This window comes from Haliaeetus albicilla, chromosome 4, assembly GCF_947461875.1.
Source record: "Haliaeetus albicilla chromosome 4, bHalAlb1.1, whole genome shotgun sequence".
NCBI lineage: Eukaryota > Metazoa > Chordata > Aves > Accipitriformes > Accipitridae > Haliaeetus > Haliaeetus albicilla.
Window position 1 is genome coordinate 16,291,722 of NC_091486.1, and position 26,953 is coordinate 16,318,674.

General features: G+C 38.1%; 1 long non-coding RNA gene across 1 annotated transcript in view; it reads right to left on the reverse strand.

Annotated features, from left to right (window-relative positions):
• The window catches only part of LOC138684973 (uncharacterized), a 169,622-nt gene extending 142,923 nt beyond the window's left edge, over positions 1 to 26,699 (reverse strand). Inside the window, exon 1 of the long non-coding RNA XR_011324191.1 lies at positions 26,519 to 26,699. This is a non-coding gene — a long non-coding RNA (uncharacterized lncRNA). The remainder of the gene's footprint in view (positions 1 to 26,518) is intronic.
• Between the last annotated feature and the right edge of the window lie 254 nt (positions 26,700 to 26,953).

Sequence of the window (26,953 nt, forward strand, 5' to 3'; positions counted from 1 at the left end):
GGGTTAGACTGGCCACATTCTTTCAATTTGGTAACTTGGTAAGACAGAGAGTACCTTTCACCTCTGCCTGCTATTCTAATCAGAATAAAATTGTTTTCTTTGTTATATATTTTACAGTACGATCTTGTAAATCATTCAAATGAGAAAGAAGAGTTAAAAGGAGACAAATATGCAGACAGGTTTCAAAGGATATATCTGTAAGTGCTCTGGACCTGTTTTTATCCACTAATTGTTTGGCATTATTCTTATTTCGATAAGTAACTGCTTGATGCGTAAGGTGGCTGTTTTTAAAAAAAAAGAAAAACAAACCAAAACAAAACGAAAACCCCCAAAACACCAAACCAAACCAAAAAAACAAAACCAAACCAAAACAAAAAACTGAACCCCAAACAAACCCATGTATCATTCCCTCGTCTGAGAGACAAGAAAGAAAGGAGTCTGAACAAGGAAGAAAGATTCCCAAAAGCTTTAGCACAAAATTTGCTGATGAAGTAGCTACCACTATGAAAAGCCGATGAAGCTACTACCTGACCTGGGATAGTATATACAGCCCACCCCAGACCTCCAGGCAAGCAAACCTCTAAAAGCAAAAATCTGCAGGTTCTGATTTACATTATAATCTGTACTTCAAGCAACTGGTGCCTTAGGGCAGCTTTTTATGCAACCACCTCCTTTGACATCTCATTTAAACTTTAGTTCATATTTAGGTTGGAAGAGCCCTGTAAAATCACCTACTAGGAGGAGGTCAGAATTGAATCAAATAAATCATTCCTATCTGAAGCACAATTCCATGCAGATACCTGCAGAGAATCCTTTCTGCTGGCAGATCATGTAAGGTCTGCTCCATCAGAAACTAGTGGCTTCATTGCTTTTGTGATTTATGGCGTGCTAGAACCGTCATCTACGGATTGGTTGGGATTTTTGAGCAAGATGTTTGTTAGAGCCTGAACACTCTTACAAAGGTTAGGACCAGATGAACTGTGAAATGCTCTCTTCTTCAGAAGTGGTGCCTTCTCTGAATTTCCTGGATAGAAATACGATCTACACACATACACAAACACAATAATGCTAGTGCCTTTGGGAAATACCAGATTGATTACACCTATGTAAATCAACAGAAGAGTTCACATGAAGGCAACCTCCCGCATTTCCATGAATTGTCAGACAGAAGTACTGGAGGCAGATGACGCATTGCTAGGTATGCAGGCACTTTGGACAAATGGAAAACTAAATCTTGGATGAAGCTTCAAAGTGGAAAACAGACAGTGAGGATAATGAAGCTCCAAATTGGAAAACAGACAATGATGATAATGAACCTCAGACATCCCTCTTCAAACCCATCCTCTAAACCCCAAATCCTGATCTCACTACCTTCTTCCTCTGCACCAAAATCCTCCTGCCTGTTTCCTCACCCACTGAAACATGCACCACAGGCTACTGGAGAGACTGTGCACTTCATTCAGTGTGCCCAAGGCCACGTCCACCACGGTCTGCAACATCCCTGAGGGCTGCAGCCCTTGTGCTGCTTGGACTGGAACACGGTGTCTTTGTGGGATTTATTTGCTAAAAACCTAGAGAATTATGGAGCATATGTGAACCAATTTCACAGGAAGTGCTAAAAGCACATCCCTGGTTTTGCTCCAAAGCACAGGCAAATCAGTGCATCTTCAGCAGCAGAATGCAACTGCTTCTTTTAACATGGGTCAATGTATTTCTTCTTCAACTTCTTCTCTGGATCAGCTGAATCCACACAATTTAACACTGAAAAATTATATTACTTTCACCACTGTCTCCTGCAATGCATCCTCTTCTTGATCCTCAAAAGAAAATCAGTCATAGGTGTGCACCTACTGTAATTTGGGGTCTATCACTTGGAGACAAGTAAAACTCTTCGTACTTGTAGCTATTCTCCCATCTTTTAACCCACTTAGCCACAGTTTTGTTGTCAAGATGGTACATGGGCTCTGGTAAATGGAAAAATCGTGTACTGGTGTGCATTCCAGTCTCTGGAGCATACAGAAAACAGATGGTTTGATACCATCCTTCAGATGTGAACTCCTGGATTTAGAGTTGTCACTGCTTTTACAATCAGGCCTATGTTTTGTTTTTCCTCCTCTAAAGACCTCCGTTATTAAAATGCCAACGTAAGTTTTATTAGTTAACTATTTCTGTCTATATGAGTGAAAGGCATTTGGAAAAGCAATAAATTCTTAGGTCATATGAAAACCAAATAACCCTTATTCAAATACCAGAGGTTACAAACAGATATTAAGCATGTACACATTCAGCAGGAGATGACCAGAGTTAATATTACAGTCTGATATATCAAACTCCTTAGGCAGACCAAAATAATAATGATCCTGCAGAGCAAGTGGTAATATTTTAGAAAAGAGAAAGAAAAAAATATATATCAAAAGTCATGCTCGTTTTGAATTCCAGAAAACTTTTTAATCATGCTGATCTTTGTTTCCTAACTAAATGGGTTTCTAGGGATTTCAAGATCCATAGACAAAACTGAATTGTTTTACATCTCCCAGTGACGTAGAGAGCTTTGGTACCACTGCAAAGGGTTGAAGGCACAAGGGGCAATCACAGTTTTGACTTTTATTTTCTGCCATTACCAGAAGGCAAGTCTAGCACATGGTCAATAACTGACCTTGGCTAAAATCAGATCTAGGGAAGACAAAGGACTCCTGGGGTGCTTGACTTTCATCACTTTCTCAATAATTTCTTTTGATATTGAGAGACTAAAGACTGTATGATAATTGACAACATTGGCCCTGACGCATTACTTTCCTAACAAAAGCAATCATTTCATTGCAGCACTTCCACTGAAACACACAAAAGCTACCTTTCCAAAGATGAATGTAGCTTAACAATCACCTCCCCTAAATTTGTAGCAATAACAAAGAATACCATAAGCAGCCTGGAAACAGAGCAGGATTTGCACATTTTCTTTCTACAGGCATAAGTTTCCAGCCAGATATAATGGAAATAATAAACATGATTAGTTTAAGAAAGTTGTTATCCATAACAGATCAGAAACTCCTCAGGGCAGGGAAGTTCTTGAAACTCTCTTTTTGGTCTTAGCCAGGGAAGCATATAAACATCTACTGGCAGGAAGACAAAACTTGAGCCTTTTTGAATGAGCAACAAGCAGAGGGAAGTTCACTTGCTTACAGTAGGTGCTAAGTAAATATGGTCAATATTGCAGTCTTTGATGATAAAATCACAAACTAAGTAACTGATGCTGTGGTATTACATTATTCATGTTTTACACTTCCCTCAGAGAGCAGCTCCTGTTACTGAGTGGATGCTGATTTCAGCTGGAGGGTAACAAAACAAGATGTCAATGAAAAAAAAGTCTTGAAGTTTCAGACATAGATTCTGCAGTGCTACGAGCTAACATTATCCCACTGAACTATACTGATTTCCACCAAGTGAGCATTTGATTCATACAGGGGACCAGCTGAACTTTCAGAAAGTGCAATTTCTTAAATAAGAAACATTTGTTTTTATTATCTTCATTGATCTTTCATTAGATCTATAGTGGTGATACAGACCATTTGATAACACTGAAAACCTAATTCTATCTGTTTTGCTATTGCACATATTCACTCACATATTTCTTCAGGTTACAAAAATCATCTCCTCTTTTGAAACCATCCATCTTCCATCAGCACAGGCTGACTGCCTTGCCAACTTTAATCTCTGGTCTTTCTCTACTGTTGCAAGTCATTAATCAGTTACTTCCATCATCGTAACCAATAGCGACCCTATCTATAATCATCTTCTATGACTCTTTGAGAGCTTGCTATCCACTAGTGTCAGTGCCACTTAGGTTATAAAAATGTGCCAGCCTAAATGCCACACATGCATTAATCACTTGGCAAGCTTTTGCTGTTAGTTTCCTGAATTCTAGTTGCAGCTATGCATCTTTTACACAGAACAGTATTAACTGTAATAATAGTAAGACACTGCCCCAGAAAAGCTAGGATAAAGGAAATTAAAAGATAATTAAGATTGCAGTTCTATATCACTTTTTCCCCAGCAGCCTGAACACAATGCATATTCCCCTTGCTATTCTCACTGTGCAAGAGAAGAGGAAGACAAACAAACATTTAATCTTGAGAAGTCAAGCCAGTAGATTCATAAATTTGAGGCTAGGAGGGATCATTAGTTAATCAAGTTTTCCTTCCCATCCAACATACCAGAGAATGTTACCTTTTAATGCTACGCTGAGCCAAAAAGGAGAAAAAGAACCCTCATGTTTAACTAAAACTCATTTTTTACCAAGAGACATCTAGTCTTTACTTGAAGGAAGGTTACTAGCTTTGCTAAAAAAAAAAAAAAAAAGGACAACTAAAAATGAAGTTTTGGCACATGCTGCACAACGCTCCAGGCCTCCTGTATCATCACCAGGCTCCGTTTCCGTGCTCAGTTTCTGCAGGTACGTGCACACCAACTTTTCCCCCTGAACCCCTCCTGCCCTGCAGATAAGCCCAACCTGCCACTCCTCACCGCCATCCCTCTATCCCTGTCCTGCATCTACCCTCGTCCACCTCCACCCATTTACTTTTCTGTCCAAGAAATGTATGAGTGGAGGCTGGGGTATGACAGTACCTGGGCTGGTAAGGAAGGGGCTGCAAAAGCAGCATTCCTGTTTGCTGCCTGACCACTTGCCTCCTACTGCCAGGGTGGTTTTGATTGCACCTAACAGGTTCCTTTCCAAAACTTTCTACTTTCAGAACAATGCAACATTCAATTACTTTAAAACAATAAAGGCTTATAGGACAGATAATAAAAAACCCTGTTAACAAACTTTGTCTGCAGACAAATCTGCAAAATCCGTAATTTCGTCTCGTAGTTTCTTCCAATAGCTAAATCTCTGTCATTGTGACTTATTTCTTTCTCCATTTTTATTTGAATTGGACTAGAATCAATTCCCTGCTGTTCTTATTAGTTTGTAGGCTTTTCTCTCCTAGAATAAATATCAAACTCCAAGTCTATTAGCATTTTTTTGGTTTTTAAAAAATTTTGTTGGGAAAAAAAGGACTCCCCTCACCCCTCATAGTCTCAGTATCTTCCTCCTCCCTTTCCTGTGGAAAAAAAAAGTGCAGAAGGAAAGCTGAGGGGAAATACAAAAAACAGAAAAAAAGAAAACTTGAGCTATGATATTCCTGTTTGAGATCAACTTCACATTTCCAGAAGAAAATATATGGGGTTTTTTTTATATATATATACACACACATATATATATATTTACATGTATACATATATATACACATGTATATATATACATACACATGTATATATATACATACACACACAGACTTGAAAAATTCTCCTTCCTAAGGAAAAAAAAAAACAAAACCAAACTTCAAAAATTTTTTTGGCTTTAGCTCTGAAATCTTGTGAAATTTCTACTGCCATTTCAGTGTTGGTGGTGGTGCAGCTATATATCACTCAGTACTCCTATTACTGAATCTCCTTTGGCTGCCCTCAATACACAACTCCCAGCTACTTCTCCTGGCCAGGAAGAACAGTCACAGCTCTGCTGTATATCTGTCTCTATCCCTTATCCATCACCCTTATAGCAGACTCAGACCCCACTCGCCATCTTCCCCCGTCATATACATTTTGTTCCCTTCTCCCCTTTCATACAGAGCATCTTCACTTAACTGCTCTGCCAGTGTTCAACCTGGTTTTAGAGAAGGAAGCTCGTGTCTCAGAAAGCTTGTTTCATTGATTTATTAAGTGAATTAGGGGGAGTACCTAAATCCACTGCTTTCACAACTTATGGGAAGAGTTATGTACACAGCTGTCATCCAAGCTCACAGCAAAGGGAAAGCTTTACAGTCTTGCTGGGAAGGTCTCCTCCCTCTGTATGTTTTCCATAGCTGGTACCACAGTGGAGGGTAATATCTCTGTCAGCAGACAGGGAGGACACAAGAGGACCCTGAGTTCTAGGAATGGCAGGACAGGTTGCCCTACCTCTGCATTTTGCTTTCTATTTATATTGCCCGTTTAAATTATAGAGCATCTAATCAGGCATTGTGCCTGGAGACGTGGTCTTTACAGGCCCATTCAGGTTAAAAAAAAAATAAATCCAAATTCGACTAAATTTAATTCCATTGACTTCCAAAGTGAATTACGTTAAATCAACTTAAAATGGCTTTAATCCTCCTTTGATAGTGTTATTCAGTCTTAAATCAGGTTAGTTATCCACTTTAAAATTAACAGGTTTAGTCGATTTCAAAACCTGTCCTCAGTATTGCTTCACAGACAAATCCTCACCATTTTACAGGTAATATTAGTCCAGTGAAACATTAATAATGATACAGGTGATACCAGTTGCTGAATCCAATTTTTTCAAGAAACGTTATTTTCTCTGAAGAGCTCAGATTTAGTCAGAATCAGTTTTCCTGATTAAACTAGCACAAGAGAAAGTACTATATGAAAGTATTTCTAAATATTTATTCATCTTAAATATGACGCCACATTCATAAATCACATAAGGACAACTCAGTTTGACAAGCAAGGAAAAAAGATGATGCTGTTATTACAAAAAATATTGTGTGAAAATATTGAGATACTATTGATTATTAAAATGTATTTCAGGACTTTGAGAAGCACGTGTATTAACTACCACTATTGCTGACTATCTTCATACTGCTATGAAGGCATGCAGCATAAAAATAATGTCTAGTCTGCAGCATCTGGGTTTAAATCCAATCATTGCTGCCGTCCTAGCTTGCCTGATTGGATGGTTATGGGTTTTAAATCAAAAAAGCAATCAGCTGACACTAATAAGATGACAAGGTTTGAAGTACTTTGAATTACTTAATAGCTGGGCCAACATTTGACACCAGACAGTGTTGTTGAGTCACGTGTTCATTTATTTATGTTTCAGTAAAACATTAAACACTTTTTTTCCATTCCTTCTGAGCCAGATGCTCAAATCTCAGACTCAGTCAGCAGAGCTCAGGCTGGTGCTTGTGGCTATCCAGGAGAGGGAGGATGCTGAGAAAACCTGAGCGCAGGAGGACCTGAAAAGACCCACTCATTCATTGCTTCTGTAGGCTGGATAAGGCCAACCTCTGTACTAACCAAGACTTGCTCTTTGGGCATAAAATAAATAGGGAGCATTCTTACAAGAAACAGCAGCCATCCTACTACCTACACACAAGATTTAAACAGCGTAAAACTCTGCATTTGACCTTTACATGCTTTTTTCACACTGACCACCAAACTGGGTTTGTGAGGTTATACAGCTTTGCAGAAAGATCAGATGATCAAAAACTGAAACAACAACAACAACAAAGCCTGCCTCCTCCTGAAAATCTCAATGTTTCAAAGTTTTATTTTCATGCCAAATTGGCAAGAAAGCAAATAACTTTTCAGGAATCTGAGGGAAAATGTGTTTTGATAAAAGCTGTCTGCTAAAATGTGGCGTTTCAAAAAGGAATTAATTTTAGAATACCTCCTATGTAGAATTACTTTTCCCTTTATTCCATAACTTATATATTACTGACATATCATTTCAAGACATGATACAGTAATAGATGTTTAATGACTACAATAGTCAAAGCCCTCTATTATTGTATATAAAACTATTAAAGGAAGCTCTGACAAAGAACAAAATGAAATATCTTTTTCTAATTTATAGATCAAAATAAGTAATTTCTGTGGAAATGAAATAAATTCTTTATTTTTCTGAAAAATACCGTGATAATGAAGATTTTTTGAAAAGACTTAAAAATGAAATTTCCATAATAGTGGAAAATAATTTGAGAAACAGTATCTAACCAAGGTACCTTGCAATGTCCTTTTCTGTCAAAACAAAGGTCTTGAATGAAAATTCTTAAACTAATTTTGGGAAGTGTTCATGGAAATAAGCATATATCAGCCTGCCTTCAGAAGGATAAAAATGTTATTTCTCCTTGGACTCCATTTACATCATCATAGGATTTAATCTTATACAATATCCTACAAGAGTATACACTGCCTCATAGCAGTTGACTGGTCCTCAAGGTGAAATTTAATTGGTATAGAAAAACACCTCCTATTAACTCTATTACTGTTTGTGTTTATGTCAAAGTGAAGTTTGCTGTGTAGAAGTTATTAGAGGATTAAGTCATTGATATCAGAATATTCATCATCTTAGAGGAATTGAAAGATATTAGATTTAGGGTAGACTTTATGGTAATTTGTTAGGTGATAGAATAACTTGCATGTCTACTTATTTTGAATAACTGCATAAAATATCACTCTAATGGCATAAATTAGTCCTATGTTGTCTATACAACCTTTATTTTTCCATTAATATTTTGTCTTCTAATTTTATATGCTTAATCATTTTGCTGAGAAGTAAAAAGCTGAAAGTGTGTTAATGGAGAGGAGGAATCATCCAGTCTGACTGATGATACAAGGAAGCCCTTTGCACAGATGGGTGCAGTGCTATATCTTTACAATAAAACACAATTTGCTCTAAGAGTACTAACTCCCAGGTGCTATGTGGATCTTGGGGGAGAGAAGAGGGAGGTTTCTTATGGATGGGGGAAACCTCATCCATAAAGATCTTCAAATCATTTCCTAGAATATTTACTCCTCAATTTTAAAAAAAGTGTTAGAGTGAAAGTTGCATCACCAGGAAAGCTGAAAATCATGGAACAGAACAGAATGGTTTGGGTTGGAAGGGACCTTAAAGATCATCTAGTTCCAACTCCCCTGCCATGGGCAGGGACACCTTCCACCAGACCAGGTTGCTCAAAGCCCCATCCAACCTGGCCTTGAACACTTCCAGGGATGGGGCATCCACAACCTCTCTGGGCAACCTCTTCCAGTGCCTCACCACCCTCACAGGGAAGAACTTCTCCCTTACATCTAATCTAAATCTACCCTCTTTCAGTTTAAAGCCATTACCCCTTGTTCTGTCACTACATGCCCTTGTAAAAAGTCCCTCTTCCAGCTTTCTTGTAGGGTCCCTTTGGGTACTGAAAGGCTGCTATAAGGTCTCCCTGGAGTCTTCTCTTCTCCAGGTGAACAACCCCAGCTCTCTCAGCCTGTCTTCACAGGAGAGGTGCACCAGCCCTCTGATCATTTTCATGGCCCTACTTAATAATACTTCATTTTCAGTGAAATAAATCCTTTCCCTGTAAAAGGTGGGAGATGCCATAACATGGCAGGAATCCATAGCTAGATCATGAATTACAGCTATGGAAAAAGGCATAATATGTGGAAACCTTATAACACAATAGCAAGATTTGGCCACGGTGGGAATGCAACGCAGTCTTGGACCTAACCAGAGTCCATGTGAAGTCAAAGATCCACAAAGTCAAATAATTAAAGCTTCCCCCTCCTTTTTTTTTTTCCTGAGAGTAACAGATATTTCTTGGTGAGATCAGACTTGTAAGTGTTGATTAGCAAAAGGGATTGGCTGTTCTGTAATTATTCTGACATTCAGAAAAAAATTCTGAATTGGAATTAAAATTATTTTTTCCATGAATTTTTAAAATAATACAAAGCTGCTATGATTTCACTCTGGAAACACCAGTGCATTGTAATATAAAAATAAAAATCCTCTCTCTGGGTGATATCTCCACTACCCTCCTATTTACAACCAAGTCATGTCATTCAAGCTTGACCAGAGAAAACAACCTAATGCCATTCCACACACTCCACCTTTTTTCTTTTTTCTTTTTTTCCTTTCATGAGAAGTGCACTGATTTTAAAACAACACAAACAAAAATACCCCAAACCCACACAAATACACCAGCTGCCAGGGTTCCTTGTCTGTTAAACATGTTATCTGTATTGCTACTGCTACTGTTCCAAAGAAAGCTGCACATCCCTGAGACAGAAAAACCCTCTCATTTTTCGTGAAAAAGGGCTAATGTTTATGAAACACCACTTTTTGTCTGAACAGCTGTTCCCATTCCAAATCAGAATAATTATCTTGATCCTTTGCCCCTGTGCTCAGGGACTTTGAATCACCTCAGTAGCTTGCAAGACAAAGCTTATCAACTTAACTGAGATCAGAACCAAAAGATGTAGAATATACATTAAAATACTGCTGGTCAAAATAATTGTTTTTCTGTTCTCTTTAAAGTGGTCCTGCAATGAGCAACACTGTCCTTTACTCTGTAGATTTAAAGACCATTTCAGTAAACATAAAAATAAAGTTTCTTTTTTTCATGTAGGATTTCTCTCACTGTCCTAGATTTGTGAGGGTTTCCTACTCAACTTGTGCTTTTTATAGTTGCTTGGTACTTTCTTTTTTTTTTTTTTTTAATCATTTTATTTAATGTCTGTGGTTCCTTTTTTTTACTGGTTTTTGGTTTCATTTTATTATGACAAAAAATGGAAAACTAAGTTCATTGCATTCTCAAATTATTAGCATATTTATAATAGTTTCCATTCCAAAACCAAAGAATAAATCATTCAAACTCAGAGCATGTATAAATTTTTTATTTCTAAGTAAGAAATATTTTAAAATCATAATAATTGGCAATCACATACTCTCCAATCCATAAATAACATGTAGCGTTTGCCTTCTGAATTTTAATTTAATATTGTGATTGAAAAAAAAGAAAAAAGAACCTGTTTTCAGGAGGACACTAACTACTGGAAAATTAGAAATTTGAGTATATCAGCTTAAGAACTGATATTTGGCATCATAGCAAGAGCAGCAGTTAAGAATCAGAATGGAGTACTGGCCTTAGATTAATTTGAGATGCAAGAACCTACCATTTCTCAGAGCTTGTCAGGATTGTTATATTATTTATTCTAGTGAAACAGCAATGTCTCCTTCTGATGGTGAGCCAAACAAGGTCATAGAAAGTGCCAAGCAGGAAACACACATAAAGTGTCCCCACCAGTAACTTCCCACTTGCAGTTGAACTTGATTTACATAGGCAGTGGAACTGGACCTGAAAATGCTGACTTAACATCACACAGGCCCAATGTAAAAAAATAAATAATAAAAAAAAATAATCTTAAAACATCCAAACATACTGGGCTACACCAATGGTTCACTTTAGCAGAGATTCGCACCTTTAGCACTATCTGGAGTAAAGATTTCAATACGTAAATAGGCACAAAGGACAAAATTCCTTTCCCCTGGTTTTCTCTTTCAGGGGCGCTGCACAGAAGCAGTTTCAGCTACTCGTACGGTAGCTGAGCACTGACTGGACTTTCTCATCGGGGCTGACGTGCAAAAAATGTTCCTCTTTGGCAACATAAAAGCATTACACATTCTATCTTCAAACACTACCAGTACTGCTTCAGCAGCTGGATTTCTGAAGATCTCCCCAGTCCTTCCACCAACAAATATTTAAGAAGTAGCCAGCCTATTTTTCAGATGGAATTTAGGCGGCTGTATTAGAAATCAGTAAGATCTCCCAAACCAACTTACAAAAGTTATTTTGCGGGTTCAAAGCCATGCCTGTTGTTCATACTTCAACCCTTTCTTCTTTGAGTCGTGTTGCTTTGCAAAATGACTGACACTCTTTACAAAAGGAGGACAACCCTAAGTATCTGGCCTATGGGTCACAGGAGAAAAAACAAACATAAAAACCTGACCATCTGACAGAAGCCAAAAGAGCAGAAGCTCCTGGGCTGCTAACAACAAAGCTGCTTTTGATTAGTATTTACAGTGCAGAACTACAGAGCACAGAGGTCCTTCTCTCGTTGATAATCACCTTCTGTCTCAAGAGAAGTAGATCATACGTGGTGTGATGAAGCCGCATTCAACACAGACCTCCAGATTGGGATTCTCAGCAAGTAAAAACTGATGTTGGCCCACTGACTCCAAAGGGCAGTTGACTTGGTGCTGCGCCCCAAAAAAACAGCTTGAGATCTGGCTCTACGAACTCAGCATTTCTGGGATGTTTGCTTCTTTCTGAACATGCATCCGACATCTTGCAACATTAGGCCACAACCAGTCTCCCCAAGAGTTCAGATTTATCATTCAGAGGCAAAGATTTTGTTAGATAGTATACAGATATTGCACATGATCTTAGTTAGAAGGCCATGCAATTAATGATGAGTTAGTTAATTAATGGTGGATGTTGTAGCAGGTGGCAATTCTACTCCAGCTGGTCCAGCCACCTGCTAATAGCTCTGTGTTAGCCCGGCTGCCCTGTACCTAGCACTTGGAGAGTGTTATCTCAAACTGCAATTAAAAAGATGTCCTTTAACTGAAGTCCCTTTAGGGGACAGAAGGGCATGAAGCACCACTCCAAATTCCAAAACACCTCTTTTTACAGAAACACTTTGTAAATTTTTCATTAGCACTTCAATGAGGGAAAAAATATCCTCTATCAGCCTTTTGCGTTTATATCAATAAAGGTGTAATTTGCACACAGGAATGTCCTTTTATAGAAGCGCATATACATATTAATGACAATACTGTGCATACCTGGGACAAAGAGAAATTTAAAAAAAAAAAAAAAATCCTCGTCTGTCCAGGCTATGAGCCCATTAAGTGTTAAAGCATGTGTAGGAAGTTTATGTCTGCAGTATTAGTCTCTCTGATCCATCTGATGGATGAGCTTACCTATCAGAAATTTCTGGAGTTAAGATCATGGGGTCATTCACAGGGACACACCTCTTATAGGAAGCAATTTCCAGATTTACCATGAAAAATATTCCCTGAAAAGTCCTCACTAGAGCCATGACCCTCCCCCCCCCAACAGGGACTGTGGATCAGAAACAATGGGAAACCACTATAAATGTGAAAAACATGACTAGACCTCTAGACACAAAAGGAGGAGACACAAACTCAGTTAACTCATTTTATACATATAAAGCAATTCTTCAAAAAAGCCATACTCAACTGGAACAATGCTGTGTGAGATGATGAAAAAATTCAGCAAAATACCACCCATAAAACCAATCCTGTCTCCTTATTACCCCTTCCTTCCAAAAATGCTATTGCAACAAAAAATTTGAACTAGTGATAGGAAAGGTCATCTCAATCCCTCATTAAAAGGTGTTTGAATATTTACTGATCACCTTTCTTTTGACCTACTGTAGATGCAATTGAACATTTGTCACTCCTTTTTGAAGTTGTTGGACTAGATACTTAAGAGGTCACAGTCAGCTACCCACCACATGTAAAGATAAGTTTGTGCTGGTTCATCATAAAAAGAATATCATAAAAAGAATAATTTAAATAATTATAGGCTGGGTTTGGGGGGGGGGGTATTCTTGCCTATCTCTAAATGGAAATTTATTTTAAACTTAACATATTTTTTTGCCTCTTTCTTTTTTCAGAATAATTTTTTCTTCTGGGTCAAAGATGTCTGTAGGAGTCTTCCAGCACCTTCTCAGCAGGCAAAAAAAAAAAAAAAAAGGTCAAAGAGAGATAGGATAAGAAAAAAATATCTAGGTGTATCACATTGCAGCTATGTTTTCCCCCCCTCCCTCTTCATCTTGTTCAAAAGTGAAAGTTTTGAGGACCAGTAGAACATATACTCATCAGCTTGGAAATGAGAAAACGACTACTGTGATCACTTTTTTTTTGATCTGCTGAACAGAACAGACCAGGGAATGTCACTGAGGGGAAAAAAAAAAAAGTCTACAAGCAGCTCATATTTTTTGCTGAAGTCAGAACTTATATTTTAGAAAGCCATCCATTTTTATATATAAAGATTCCAGATAACATAGATCTCACTGCATTTTTAGATATGCTTTTGCAATAGACAGCTATCCCTCATTGTGAAAACTGCACACCCTATTTCTAATAAGACTGTCTCTGCCTTCTCTTCCAGCTATTGGATTTCATTATGCCTTTTTCTGATAAATTGAAAATCCTTCTGTCACCATTATTTCATTTGTCATTGCTGAGGAATCCCTTTCTATCTCATGTGCACTTTAGCTGGAAAGTATCGCATAAATGGGAGGGAGAAAACTGCAATAACCACTCACCACACTGCATGACAGCTCATCCTGGCCAAATTTAAATGGCCAGCTACTAGAAAAGCACGTTAATAAAAAAAATAAAAAGACGACCTTGAAAGGGCAGCCATTTCAGTAATGATATGGTAATTATTAAGCTAAGCACTTGCAGGAAGGAAGTAGTATCCAAATTTTATGAAAGCATGAGACCTTGTCAGATTCCCTTAAATTTCAAAGTTAGAGCGTGCTACTTGAAATGACTGTAGACTGACGAGACTGTATTTCTTGATAAGTGTATATATATACATTTATTGAAATTTCTCACTTTATTATCTCTGGATAGCACAGAACCCATACACTCTTAAATCTCTATCAGGTCTTTTAATGTTTATTTCATAATGTGATCATGTAGATTATCAAAGAAATCCCAGAGATTTGGAGAAAATTGTTAGTAGATTGAGAAAAAAAAAACCAAACTTTTCATAAATTAACTCTTCACTGGATCATCGCAATTCACCATCATCAACCTTCTCCCTCAAGAAAGATCAAACAAAAACTTTTTAAATTTTAATTGCAGCCTCAGAGTATTGTGATGATATAACTGCTTTAGCAACTGCAAAGTGTTATGAAATGCATTTAATAGAAAATAAAATAGATGGATTATATTAATAGTAAAGTTAAAATGGGATGGCTAGAATTCCCCACAGTTCTTTGCTGGCAGGCTGAAGGTGGAAGGAAATGGTAGTACAATGTCAACAATTATTCAGTATGACAAGTCGAAAATTGTTTTCTTATTTGACATCACTTGGCAGTCTTAAAAGTTCAAGGCTTAAGTCAGTTATTAAGAGACTTATCCACATTAAGCCATATAGCTGTCAAATATGGCTGCCTGTCAAAGTTTCTTCTGAAGCAGGGACAGCCAGCTACACTGCATACAGAATTTCAATGGGAAAATGCCTTTAAGCCCCAAGAGTTCAACTGTACACTCTCCAAGGGTGGGAAAGGAGTTTTAGAGAATTACTGAAACTATAGGCTGCCAAAAGGCGAAGCTGGCATGTTTAAATTGCACTGAAGTACAGAAGAGTGAGAGTTTTAGTAATCAGCAATATTCACTGTTTAATTGCTGTCACACATACAGCATGAGGGCCAAGAGAAGAGAAACAACAAATGCCATGGGGACACTATAACCGTGAGATATAGCAGGGGAAGTTCAAAGACTGCTGATGTCCTCAAACTCAAAAGCATTGACGCTTCTGGACCAAATTATTCTTTCCTGATCACCATCTCCTCTCTACAATGAGCAGTTGTGCCCTCTACTCATGCACTCAGAGTGGGAAAGATCACTCCCCTTGCTCTTTGCCATCATGTCCAAGCTCTCAAACCCTCACCATGTGGTATCTTCTCTACTTTCTCCATACAATTCCTAACTTAACAGGTTCTGGGGGCAGTGATGGCAGCAGGATGCCCCTTCCTTGAACAAACCTTGTCTTCTAAGCCAGCACGGTTTATGCTGTTGTGCTAGTTGGCCATTTATCTGGCTTTAATAATTTTTCATCCTCATGGCAAATTTCAACCAAATTTAACACAGAAGTAGAATACCCAAGATAATTTTCTATGCTTCTGTCAACTGGTTAGACGATTGAACAAGATAACTATTCTAATTTATTCTTCTAGTTGAGGAAGAGACAGACTGAACTTATTCCTTACGTATTCAAAAGGTGTAAGCTAGCTGGTTCACCAGGGCATATACGGTGGCTTCCCAACCTGTACATATGTAGTTCTTAACCAGCCACTGTATGTCCTATTTTAACCCATATGTGTAAGAAATGTGGGAGAACATAAAAAGTACTTTAATGATGGGGATTACAGAACATGTGGGAAGCGGGAATAACTCTGGTGCAGAGAGAGAGGACACATGAAATAAATACATAGGAAACAAGGGTTCATATGTTCAGATACCCACTATTGTGATTTGGGTTCTCAGTACAGAAATAGAGGCTCAATGTATTTCGAACTTTACAAATTTAATGTCAGAAGGACATATTCCTGAGTATTACTGGGCATTGTATGTTGTCCAAGCACTTAGTGATGAATCCAATAACTTAAATACTACTAAAGCATTGCAGTCTACTGAGGACTAAATTCCTGTATTTCACAGAAGACCGTAGAAATTACACTGATGCCCAAGGCCACTGTAGTGGCCTGTAGTTAACAGAGAGATAAGCTAAAGTTTTCTGTTGATAAAAAAAATTATTCAGAGTGGTAAAGAAGGTGGCAGACTGTGTGGAAATGCTGAAGGGTCTTACGATTGCACCACAAAGCCAGCTTCACCAGTAAAACAACAGGCTCAGAGATGACCGTTACCATTAAGAAGTGAGATCTTTGGGTTAAATGCTGAAGTCCCTGTCAGTCCCTTCTTCTGTTAGGCTTCACACAGTATACGGACTAGAACTGGAAATGGTAATCTGGATGTAGCTTCACAGTTCTGTACTCAGAGATGAGATCAGTTCCCTTTTTCTAAAGAGTATTTACCTTTTTCAGTAAAGGGCTGCATTAGCTTTCTATTGTCATAGCAGAATCTAAGATAAACAACATGTCCCCCAGTGATTTACTGTGTCCAAAGCCTATCTCCTGTAACTGCAGGTATAGTCCAAATTCCTTGTTCTAAGGTATATCATGTACCTGTTAAAAAACGGTTAAGACTTCTTATTGTTTCAAAATAAACCTTGCTAAATCTGTGACTTGTTAATTTGATAATTCAGATCACCCTTCAAGACGGTCTTTCCTCCTCTTTTCTTGCTACCCTGTCAGTCACAGCACTGTCCTTTGCCATTTCATGAGGGATAAAAAGCAAGATGAAAGAGGAAAGAAAATAGAAATACCATACCTGAAAAGAGAAGTAAAAGGAGTCAGCCTGCTCTTCTCAAGTATCTCAAGGGAAAGTCAAGTGTATCTTGTGATTTTGGAGAAAACACTGGAAGGGAAGCTGAACAGGTTTTGTTGAAGGAAAGAAAACTTCTCTTGTTGTATAGAGCTAATCAAAAGCCCTAACTCGTGTGATCCACAGCCTTTGTGGTTTGTTATAAACTGATAAAAAGCAGCTATCTGACAATTGCAAAAAAAGTGACTTGTCCAGGCAACACATAGCTGACACAGGAGGATTTTGTGTCGAAGAGGCATGAGGTGAGATTTGCCAGTTGCTATGCATAAGAAATGTGGCCACTATGCTCATTAATTCCTGAACACTCTTTATTTTAATGCTTACAGGTTAGTGTGACATTTAGGTCACCTTTAGTCTGAAGTTGGCATTTGCCTCACAATTAGATTAATGAACACTCAGGGAAAGCTCAACAAATGCTAGAATCCAGTGCAATTGAAAACACTTTGGTGTCCATTAGCAGCCTACATTTCGTCAGGAAAAAGTGACTGTTTCATTGGTGGCCATAGGAGATGTGCGTGCCTGTCTAATTTTGCTTGGCTTTTCTCCATGGATACAGTAGTCTTCCCACACCCCTTCCCTATACTCCATGTAATGACAAAATCATCATGCCTTGGAGGGTGTCTCATATATGAAAAGGCTCAAGGGAACAAACTTGCTCCGAGGTCCATGACCCTGGTTGATTCCACCCAACTTTAGTTAGTAGTGTAGTTTTCCTACTCTCTGTATAGTAAATGACAAGCACCTCTGGAGACAGATTCAGCTCTCAGATCTGAGCAGCTATTCTGCAGTTAGCTGTCTTCTGTTAGTAGCCATCTATGGAGCTACAGGTGGTTCACGTCTTTGCTTGTACTCCCCAGGTACAGAGGCTGAATCCTGGTTTATACATTCAGATTGAAAGAGCCAGAATCCCCACTCATGTACTCCAAATGAACCAGTGTTCCACATTGCAAATGCAGCATGCTTTTCCTAGAGTCAGTTGGGTTGGTGACAATTCAGTAGCTAGAGGACATTAACTGTAGTAACGTAAAACTTAGAGGAACAATGAGCTCATCAGACTGGTCTTAGTGGCACACGTGGCTTTAGAGCAGACATTGAAGGAGAGTATCTTAACAGAGAGAAACAGAAGACATGGTAAAAAGCACTATGCACTTTAAGGTAGATTACATCAAAATAACCTACATTTCTCTGATAAAAGTCCTTGATTTTTCTTGATAGAATAAATCTATTCTTCCTTCCTCTATGTTAAATCCATTAATTCTTTTTTCTGCCTAGATTCGGATGAGATGTTTTATCTGATACAATAAAATATATATCTAGAGATGCAGAGATAAAGATTTGTAACATGGGTTAAAGAAAATGGGTTTCTTTAACATGGGTTAAAGAAAAAAAATACTTGCCATCTCATACATAGGAGAGATACAGGCCTTCATAGCAAGTAGGAATGCAAGGGTTAACACAACCTCAATCTCTGTGTGAGGATTGTGCAGTCAATCTGCATCACATGAAAGCACACCTAGCATAAGATGGTACTACTAGAGATGGGGGCTATAGACATGTTTCCTCCCTCATCCCTAGTAAACTCAGGCCTGCATATGCTAATTAAATTTTCTTATGATCTGAAACTGAGAGGTGTTAATAAGCTCTGTGTAGACTGTACTATCATAAACTACAAGGACATACCATAGGGATTAATAACAAGACTATCTGACCCATGCTCGTGCCTCATCAGTTGGAAAAAAGAGGGGAAAGACCCTATGTGTATTGTCAATCAGAGGATGATGAGGCATAATTAATTTGGTGTGACCATGAAAAGGCAAATGCACTCCTAGGATCTAAAAGATGAGGTACTTCCAGTAGCAATACAGGATTACTAACAGCATTGTACAAGGCTTCATCCAGAATATTGCACCCAATTCTGACCGCATACATTCAAGAGAAATTTGTTTAAATGGTAACAGGTGAAGGGGCTGGCTACTAGGATACCCAAAGGAACTTAGAAACCATTGTAGAGACTAAAAGATCTCACCTTGATTAGGCAGGAAAGCAGAGGCAATACAGCTCTCTTCAGAAACACCAAAGGACTAAAAAGTAAAAGAATTTTGAAAGCTCAAGGTTGCTGCTGGCAAGGGAATAAAGCAGCACAGCCTGGCTCTAATGAAAAGTAGAGAGAAAATTAGGAGAAAGCCTCTAAGCATGAAAAATTCTGCAACAGCCTGCTTGAAAAAGCATCAAGCACCTTATTCCAAGGTGGAAGACAGTCACTTAGAGGAATTCCATGAAATTGAGAAATCATGATAATGTAGGTCCTGCCCAATGCTACATTACCACAAAGCTTTATAGACTTCTGACTTCCACGTGTCAAAAATCTAGTGGTAGTTGACCAATGGCTTCAAAAATATTTGGAGAGTGGGCAGACTGGCAGGAAGCCTTGGTTTTTTAGCACACCATAGCAAAAACCATTCGCGTGACTGAAAATCTTTCCATGGAACTCAACATAAGACAGTGAGCAAAGCTGATGGAAAGAAAGCAGCTTGTCCAAAGGACTGGTAATCAGATTGGCTGGTTCCAGGTAGGCATCTTATCACCTTGTTAGATACAATTAAAGAAGTGACTTTTCTTTTATGTATTTAATACCTTTTTGTAAAATAACAACATCAGATAATATCACTCAATCCTAGTAAAAGTGATAACAAACAGTGATATGTTGGAACTAGGACCTATGTTATAAAATTAACTTAGATCGCAGGATGGTTTCTTGTCATTCCCACCATGCACTCGCACTTTCTTCCTTCATCTGGGAAAGCTATAGGGAAAGAGTATTTAGCGTTCAAAATCAGATAAATTAATATCTTCGGAGTCATGGTAATTAAACCATGCTTCACTTTGGTAATTCTATTTTTAAATACATGATAGAATATATTATTATATGTTTCTAAAATGTTTTGTACTAGGAGAGTAAATGGGGTTTTATTCTTTTATCTTTTTGATAATCACTTAAAAACTAAACAGATTCTATAAATGGTATAGTTGCCTAAAACAGCAATATACTGGACTTAGTGACCCAGTCGGTCTCTTTCAGATTCATATTCCAAGAAGTACATGTACTGACATGGATTTTATGCTGTGATTTGAAAGCCCTCAAAATGAAAAGTGCTATCTACTATAAAGTAAATGACAGTGAGTGCAATGAGCCCATTTTATTGAATGGTTTCTAAAATGCATATGGAAAATATTTTATATATGTTTATTCAAGTTTTTCCAAGAACTTTTCTATTTCACATTTTAGGGACATTTCCCTGGTGTCCTCAGTGGATTTTCTATCTACCTAAAGGTGAGGAAGCAATAGTCTGTTCTTCAACCCACCAAACCATTTCCTAAAGGCAACTGTTTCATTATTACTAAATTGAGCTTGAATAGTAAAATGGTGTCAGAATGTTCTTAAAAAAAAAAAAAACAACAAAAAGACTTTGCTAAAATATTATATATCTATTGTACACTGTATATTATCTTCGCATAAATAAAACTATACTTCTTTTAATCAAAACATGACAAAGGGAGCACATCCGAATTGATATATGGAAAATGTAATCCTACCAGCTGTCAGAATCACAAATAGAGAAGATTAATTTTAAAGACAGGAAAGCAAACATACTCAATGTGAGAAAGGTTACTGCTGAAAGGACTAATCTGACTTTTTAGAAGAGCATGGAAAAGATATTACATGTTGACCTTAGAGCATGTCATCAGTTGTTTTTTAGAAAAAAATGTACCAGTCCTAACACTCTTTATGCTTTCCAGCAACAAAGCTCATCTCAAAACATCTAGCCTGTCATCTCTGCAGCTTTGCCCTTTACATGCAGAGCTTCTAAGTGAATATGCTTATCGCTACAGATTTCCTTGCTGCTTTTGGCTAAGAAGTCAACAACAGATTCGTGTTACCTTAGCATTTGTTTTATTTTGTGAGGGCGGCAAGACCCATTTTATTTCACACAACAGGCCTCCACCTTGTTTCACATTAGGCAAGCAAATTTGCACCTGCAAATTGAGATGCACAGTAGATTTGCTTTGTGATTAGTACCTAGTCTGAACACACATAAATAAAATAGATCTGCTTCATCAGTAACAGGTGCAATCAAAAGTTACTCAAATTTCAGTATATCTGGAATTACAGCTAGTCTTCAGATAGCAAGTCTACTAAAGAAGAATACTACTATAAATAACATTCCAGACAGCTTGTGTTCCAGTTGTGTTGTCTTTACCAGGCCCCATACTTAGTGTTCAGCTTGTATAACATCCTGAGAAACCCACAGACAGAATAAAGAAAAGCATGTGTGTTTATCTTTGCAGCTAGTCTGTAAAATATAGGTATAATTTTACAGATACAAATCATTTCTGCCTGAAGAGAGTTGTTTAATTGCAGTCTTTTGATTCTAGAAAGAAGAGACTGGGTGAGTTGCAATTTAGTTCTAGTTTGCCTAAACACTGCATCTAATGTTAATTGAAAGAGTAGATCTTATTTGACAAAACTGCGGGAAATCTGGCTGGGTTCCAGCCAAAGGGGGACAAGATGATAGAGCTGTTTATTTTGCACGAACTACTCAGAATAAAATATCTAGCTTAATCCTGATGACTTTTTCACTCAGACTGAATGATAACCCAAAGTTTATGTGAACTATCCAAACCACCTGAACTTGCAAGATGGCCTGAAGACCATGAGGGAAAAGCCATTTTGCTGTTTCAGTGTTGGCATCTGTACTTTCCTTTAATGGAAAGTAGTTGAGACATTTTGGATTTCCATAGAAGTGAAAGACAGCAACTAATTGAGAAATTACATTCTATTTTTCATCAGAGTCATGAACATTCCCAGCCCACAGCTGTAACAAAACCCCCACCTACACAATGTAAGAGAAGACTTTTACAGATAAAACAAGCTCAGAATAGCAAAGTTCTGGATCAAGGAAGTGACTTTGAGACCAGTTTGTCAAGTGAGAGGGGAAAAAAACCCAAAATCCTGTCTTTAGTTCTTTTCTTTTGCATTTCAGTTCAGAATGTTCTGCAGTTACAGCAATAGATAAGTACTCAGCACTAGGGAGTGATGGGTCTTACACATCTTCTATTGGCTGAGTACCCTCAAGTTCCCCTGCCCCACAAAATATAAAACCCCCTGTTTCTCCAAAGAGGTCACTGAACTATCTAAGAATAAAACTCCCAGCCCATCCTTTCACCACACCATTCATCTAGAGTCACAGGTGAGAGCTCTGGTCAGCAGGAGATAATGGGGGAAGAAATCTATGCCCTCTCTTAAATGGAATAAATGAGAGGAACAGCTTTAGTTCAATAGCTGGACTGTCGCTTCAGTAATGATTTTCCCTGGTAATTAATTGGCTGCTATTGCTGGTAAGGGACCCATGGATACATATTACCTCAAAGTGTTATAACTTTCTCATTAAAAGAAAACCTTCACACATGCAAGAGCCCCCAAAGAGTGCAGTTGATTAATGCAGCCCCTACACTTACAAAAACAACAACAAAATAAAAAAAAATTTTTAAAAAAAGGGAGGAAAAAAAGGGGAAAATAAAGAGATGACCTTGAAATTCTTCAGCTAGGACCAGAGAATGTGTTAAAGACTGTAGCGGGTCCAAATAACCATGCAGGGAATCTTGCACCCTGTCAGCAATGTAGAACAGAAACACCCCAAGAGAAAGGCCTACAAACCACCAAACTAACATGACAGGAAGCTACATTCCTTAAAAGTAGCACTTTTCTGTGCCTTTTCATGCTGGAAATTATTGTTACAGGCAAGATGATCTGCAGAGAAGGATGATGGAGAAACATAACTCACTAAGACTGTACGGTAAAAGAATCTATTTTTGTTTTTATATTTAAATTTTTATACAATACTGAGAAAAGCTTGCAGGTAGCTGATATCTATCACTGCTCTTAGCTACTTCAACAGCCCTCAGTAATCTGCTATCCAAGCTCCTCTGATGCTTTCGCAGATTTACCCCTGTAATATCCTTGCAGGTTAAAGAAGTGCTATTAGCCCTCTTGATACAAAGAAAGCAGATGTAAAAACGGCTAGTTTAATATCAAATAAGGAGACTGCATTGAAGTCGAGAACAAAACCTAAATTTCCCTCACCAAAGCCCAGCATCTTAACACTCGACTAGCTGGCAAATTCAAAAGCAGTTTTCTTGTCTTTATCAGAGATCCCACATCAAAACCAGCCCCAGACCACAAGATCTTTCATAGCCACCAAAGATGGATTATTTTGGAATACACTGAAAATCATTACATTTAGAAAGATAATGGTAACAAGCAAGGGAAAAACCAAAACACCAACTGTTGCAATTTTTTTCAGTTAAAAAAAAACCTGCAAAAAACTTTTACCACACTATTTCCAAGATGATCAGGATAAGATTTTATGTATTTTCTTCAGCAAGTATGCTTGGACAGAAACAGCCAGACACATTTTGGAAAAAAATATTATTTTGCAAGCAAGTATTACAATGAATGAAAAAAGATGACCCTCAGAGGAAAAAAAATGCAAAAAGATATTTTTCTTCTTTTTTTTTTTTTTTTTTTTAGTACAAAACCAACAAAAGAGTTTAGGTGACATGCATTCAGGAGAATAATTCTGGCAATGCTTAATTTCATATGGTCTCAAAACTAATTTGATAAATTAATGGGAAAAAAATAAACAATTTCTACTAGATATTGCTCACTAAAAAAGTCTGGAAGACTAGTTGGGAGAGAATGTAAGTGTATCAGAAAATAACTGTTATGTTCTTGCCTTATTCATATGCCAAGATGATGTCGAGGCATCTTCTACTGGCTGTTTTTGTAGAACTTGAATTAGAGGCACCTTAAGTATGACCAGGTACAAAATTCTTAGTACAAATGATTTACCAGGCTCAAAACTTTGCTTGCTTCCGCTTTAAAAAAGATTGAATGAATTTCAGGGCCATACAACCACATGTTAATTATGACCAGTTTTGGCAGAGCTGAGGGACTGAGTTATTGAGGAGCTCATTAGAAGGACACACACTGAACTGTAAAGGTTATAAAAAGACAGATCCAAACTTGCTAACAGTTGCTTTCATGAGAAATTTCTAGTGAAAAGGTCACTAAAGAGCCTGACTTCTCCCCTGCTCCAAATTACCATGCAATTGTGCAGTACCATGCCTGAATTACAGGAAGTATTAACAATGAGAGAATTAGAACAGCTCAAGAAAGTTCATAAAAATCACAGAAGCAGCAAGGTTAATGTTATATTTGTGGCCTTCAAGACAAGGTCGAACAAGGAATATGGGAAGAATAACACTACATATGTATTACTACCCATTATGTTGTACATATATGCACACACATATATGCAGACATGCATGTATATATGCATGCATGAAAGCTTTATTCTTATCTATAATATGACTCCTTATATATGCAGGGGAAAAAACGTCAATAACCCATTGACTTACAAAACCATGGATAGCCCAGTATCTCAGTCTCACAGATATGCAACAATTCATGCTGATGTAAAAGACAAGGAACATAGTGCTGGATGAAGCTTTAGGTTAACTCTGGTTTACATAAAAGACTACAGTTCATCCACTTCCAGCAAGCTAGGCAGCTAGAAGATCTAGCCCTTTAAAGACCAAGTATCTCACTCTTAGTTTACCTCCTTGTAAAAAGAAACAACATTTGACTTCTTCTTCTTTTAACAGTTTATCTTGGATCTCTAATAGAGAAAAAACAAAAAAAAACCCTAAATTGCTTTTAGCCGGTGACATAGAAGAACAGTCCAGTTCTTCACTGTGAGGATGAGCCTCTAAGGGTCTGTGGCCAGGGAAAATCAGGTTAATGAAAGCCCTTTTAAAGTAACTTCCATCTCAATGTTCAGACTGGGAGAACAGGGCGGGGATTTTGTTCAGCATTTACAGAGGGTAAACAGGTATTTGAAGTAATTCTAGTAGTTGGAAACATGTATCACATGGTTAGGAATAATGGAAGAACTAAAAAACCCCAAACATTAGAGCTTTGCTTTTCCTTGTCACCTTGGCTGTGCTAAACAAAATTAAGCAACCTCAGATCTCATGAAACAGATTCATGAGTTTTATCTGGTCCACAAGTTCCCCATCCCAGTAATAGATAAGGACTCGTCTTCACCATCCTCAAATTAATTTCTCTACTTGACAGTGTAAATACAGCAAAGTCACAGGTGGAAACAGACAGCACAAAAGGCAGGCGAGATTCCCTCATTCACATTGACCATGGGAGTCTCTGGCTGATTCATTTGGCAAGAGTACAAGATGGCAAAGCAGAGAATTGAAGACCTATTTTTTATTGCTACCAGATACATTGAGACCAAACCAAAGACATACTGCAGTTGAGTTGTAAAGCAGGATTAGATACATCACTGATATGACCACAGGGTACTGCACAGCATTATCTTCTGATGCAACTGCATTAACCAAGGCTGCCAAGAAAATTCAAGCCCTTTTGGTTTCCCTTCCTGGTAAGAATGTGTTGTTTTGGTGGCTGGTGAGCAGAACTAAGTAATAGGAGTACTTGTTGCTGTATTGCCTTCAGGTAGCCAGCATAAAAAAGGAGCAGATCTTAGCCCAAACAGTGGGCTCTGTAAAGCTAAAGACTGAAGACTCCCACTAAAGACTCCTATGATCGCCTCCTAAAGGCCTCTCTCACCTCATTCTGAAGCATATGTCACTGGTCAATGCTGGAGACAAGATACTGGCCAGTGTGGAAGTTGGGTCTGATCCAGCCTTTATTAAAAGCTCTTTAATGAAGTTGTAGATCAGAGTAGAAGACCTACTCCCCAGAAAGGTTTCAGGGGAGATAGGAGGATCTGTATCCTCTGTTTATTTATTGTATAACTTGAACAATTTAACAATACTCTGCATTGGCCATTCTGCTCTCCATCTGGTGCCTGGACTCCTGGTCCTCCAGGCATTCCCAGTAACTTGACTCAGTTTCAGCACTCTAGGCCAGGAGGTCACCTAATGGCTCTAGAAGCTGCTTCTAACATTTCCCTTGTACTTCCCCCCCAAGAACAACTTTCTCTCAACAGAATGGGATGCTGGATTTACACACAGCTTTCTTTACCCACGCCAGCAGATAGGAAGCTTAACATTGCACAGGTATGGCCAAACAGCCGACAGTGGGTGTTCCATGGTCCAGCAGCCTGGACCCAAACTTCAGCTCCTTTCCTAAACACATTTAACCAGGCTGTTCTGCAGCATTAGTCATTCTCCTGCTAGCCATCATCCTGACATTCCACTAGTCCTCATTTCAAATAGGTCAATGACTTTATGTATAGCTTTTCACACTTTCAAGTCCATCTTTAAAATCACTGTGGGTTCAGTTCATGTCATGTACCTGTATTTGCTGTATTTGTGCAATGCCCTGTCAGCATGACCTTCCTGTGCACAGATTTCCAGCCCTTTCAGAGTACAAACATTCTGCTTTTGATTCTATTATCTCACTGCTTATCAGTCACAATCTGACTCTCCCTTTTGATTCAATTGTACTGCAACAATAATGAGTTGATAAACAGCTGCTCATGCTTTGTGGGCCATCTTGGCTTTACATTAATCTGTATGCTTATTTAAAAAAAAAAATCTTAGAAGAGAGTCCAATGATTTTTGCATTGTGCTTACCTGGTTTCCATGAGGTCTAGTATCATAATGTGGGTTGTCCTCACTGTAGATCTAGGGCACAGGTTCTGTTGCCTTCCAGGTTCTTCAGTTGGATCTATAATAGAACACAACATATTGGCAAAGTTCAGGCATGAAATAGAGAACAATTTTCCCAGCTTTGTGATCACTGATTAATTAAACTTCACCCACCTAGCCATGCCTCATCCTCAAAGTGAAGAACTGGACCATTCTTTTATATCACAGTCTAAAGACAATTTACCTTTTCCACTTTATTACTATTATTTTGAGAGCATCAGCAAAAGCATTCTTGCTCATCACAGTACTAGTGCAACAACATCACAAAAAATATTGGCCCTTTCACTCGAAATACCAATGTTCAATCTGAACGTTTCACTGAGCTGCTCTTTCTCTGCAGCTTTTTAAGGGTCAGCTTAG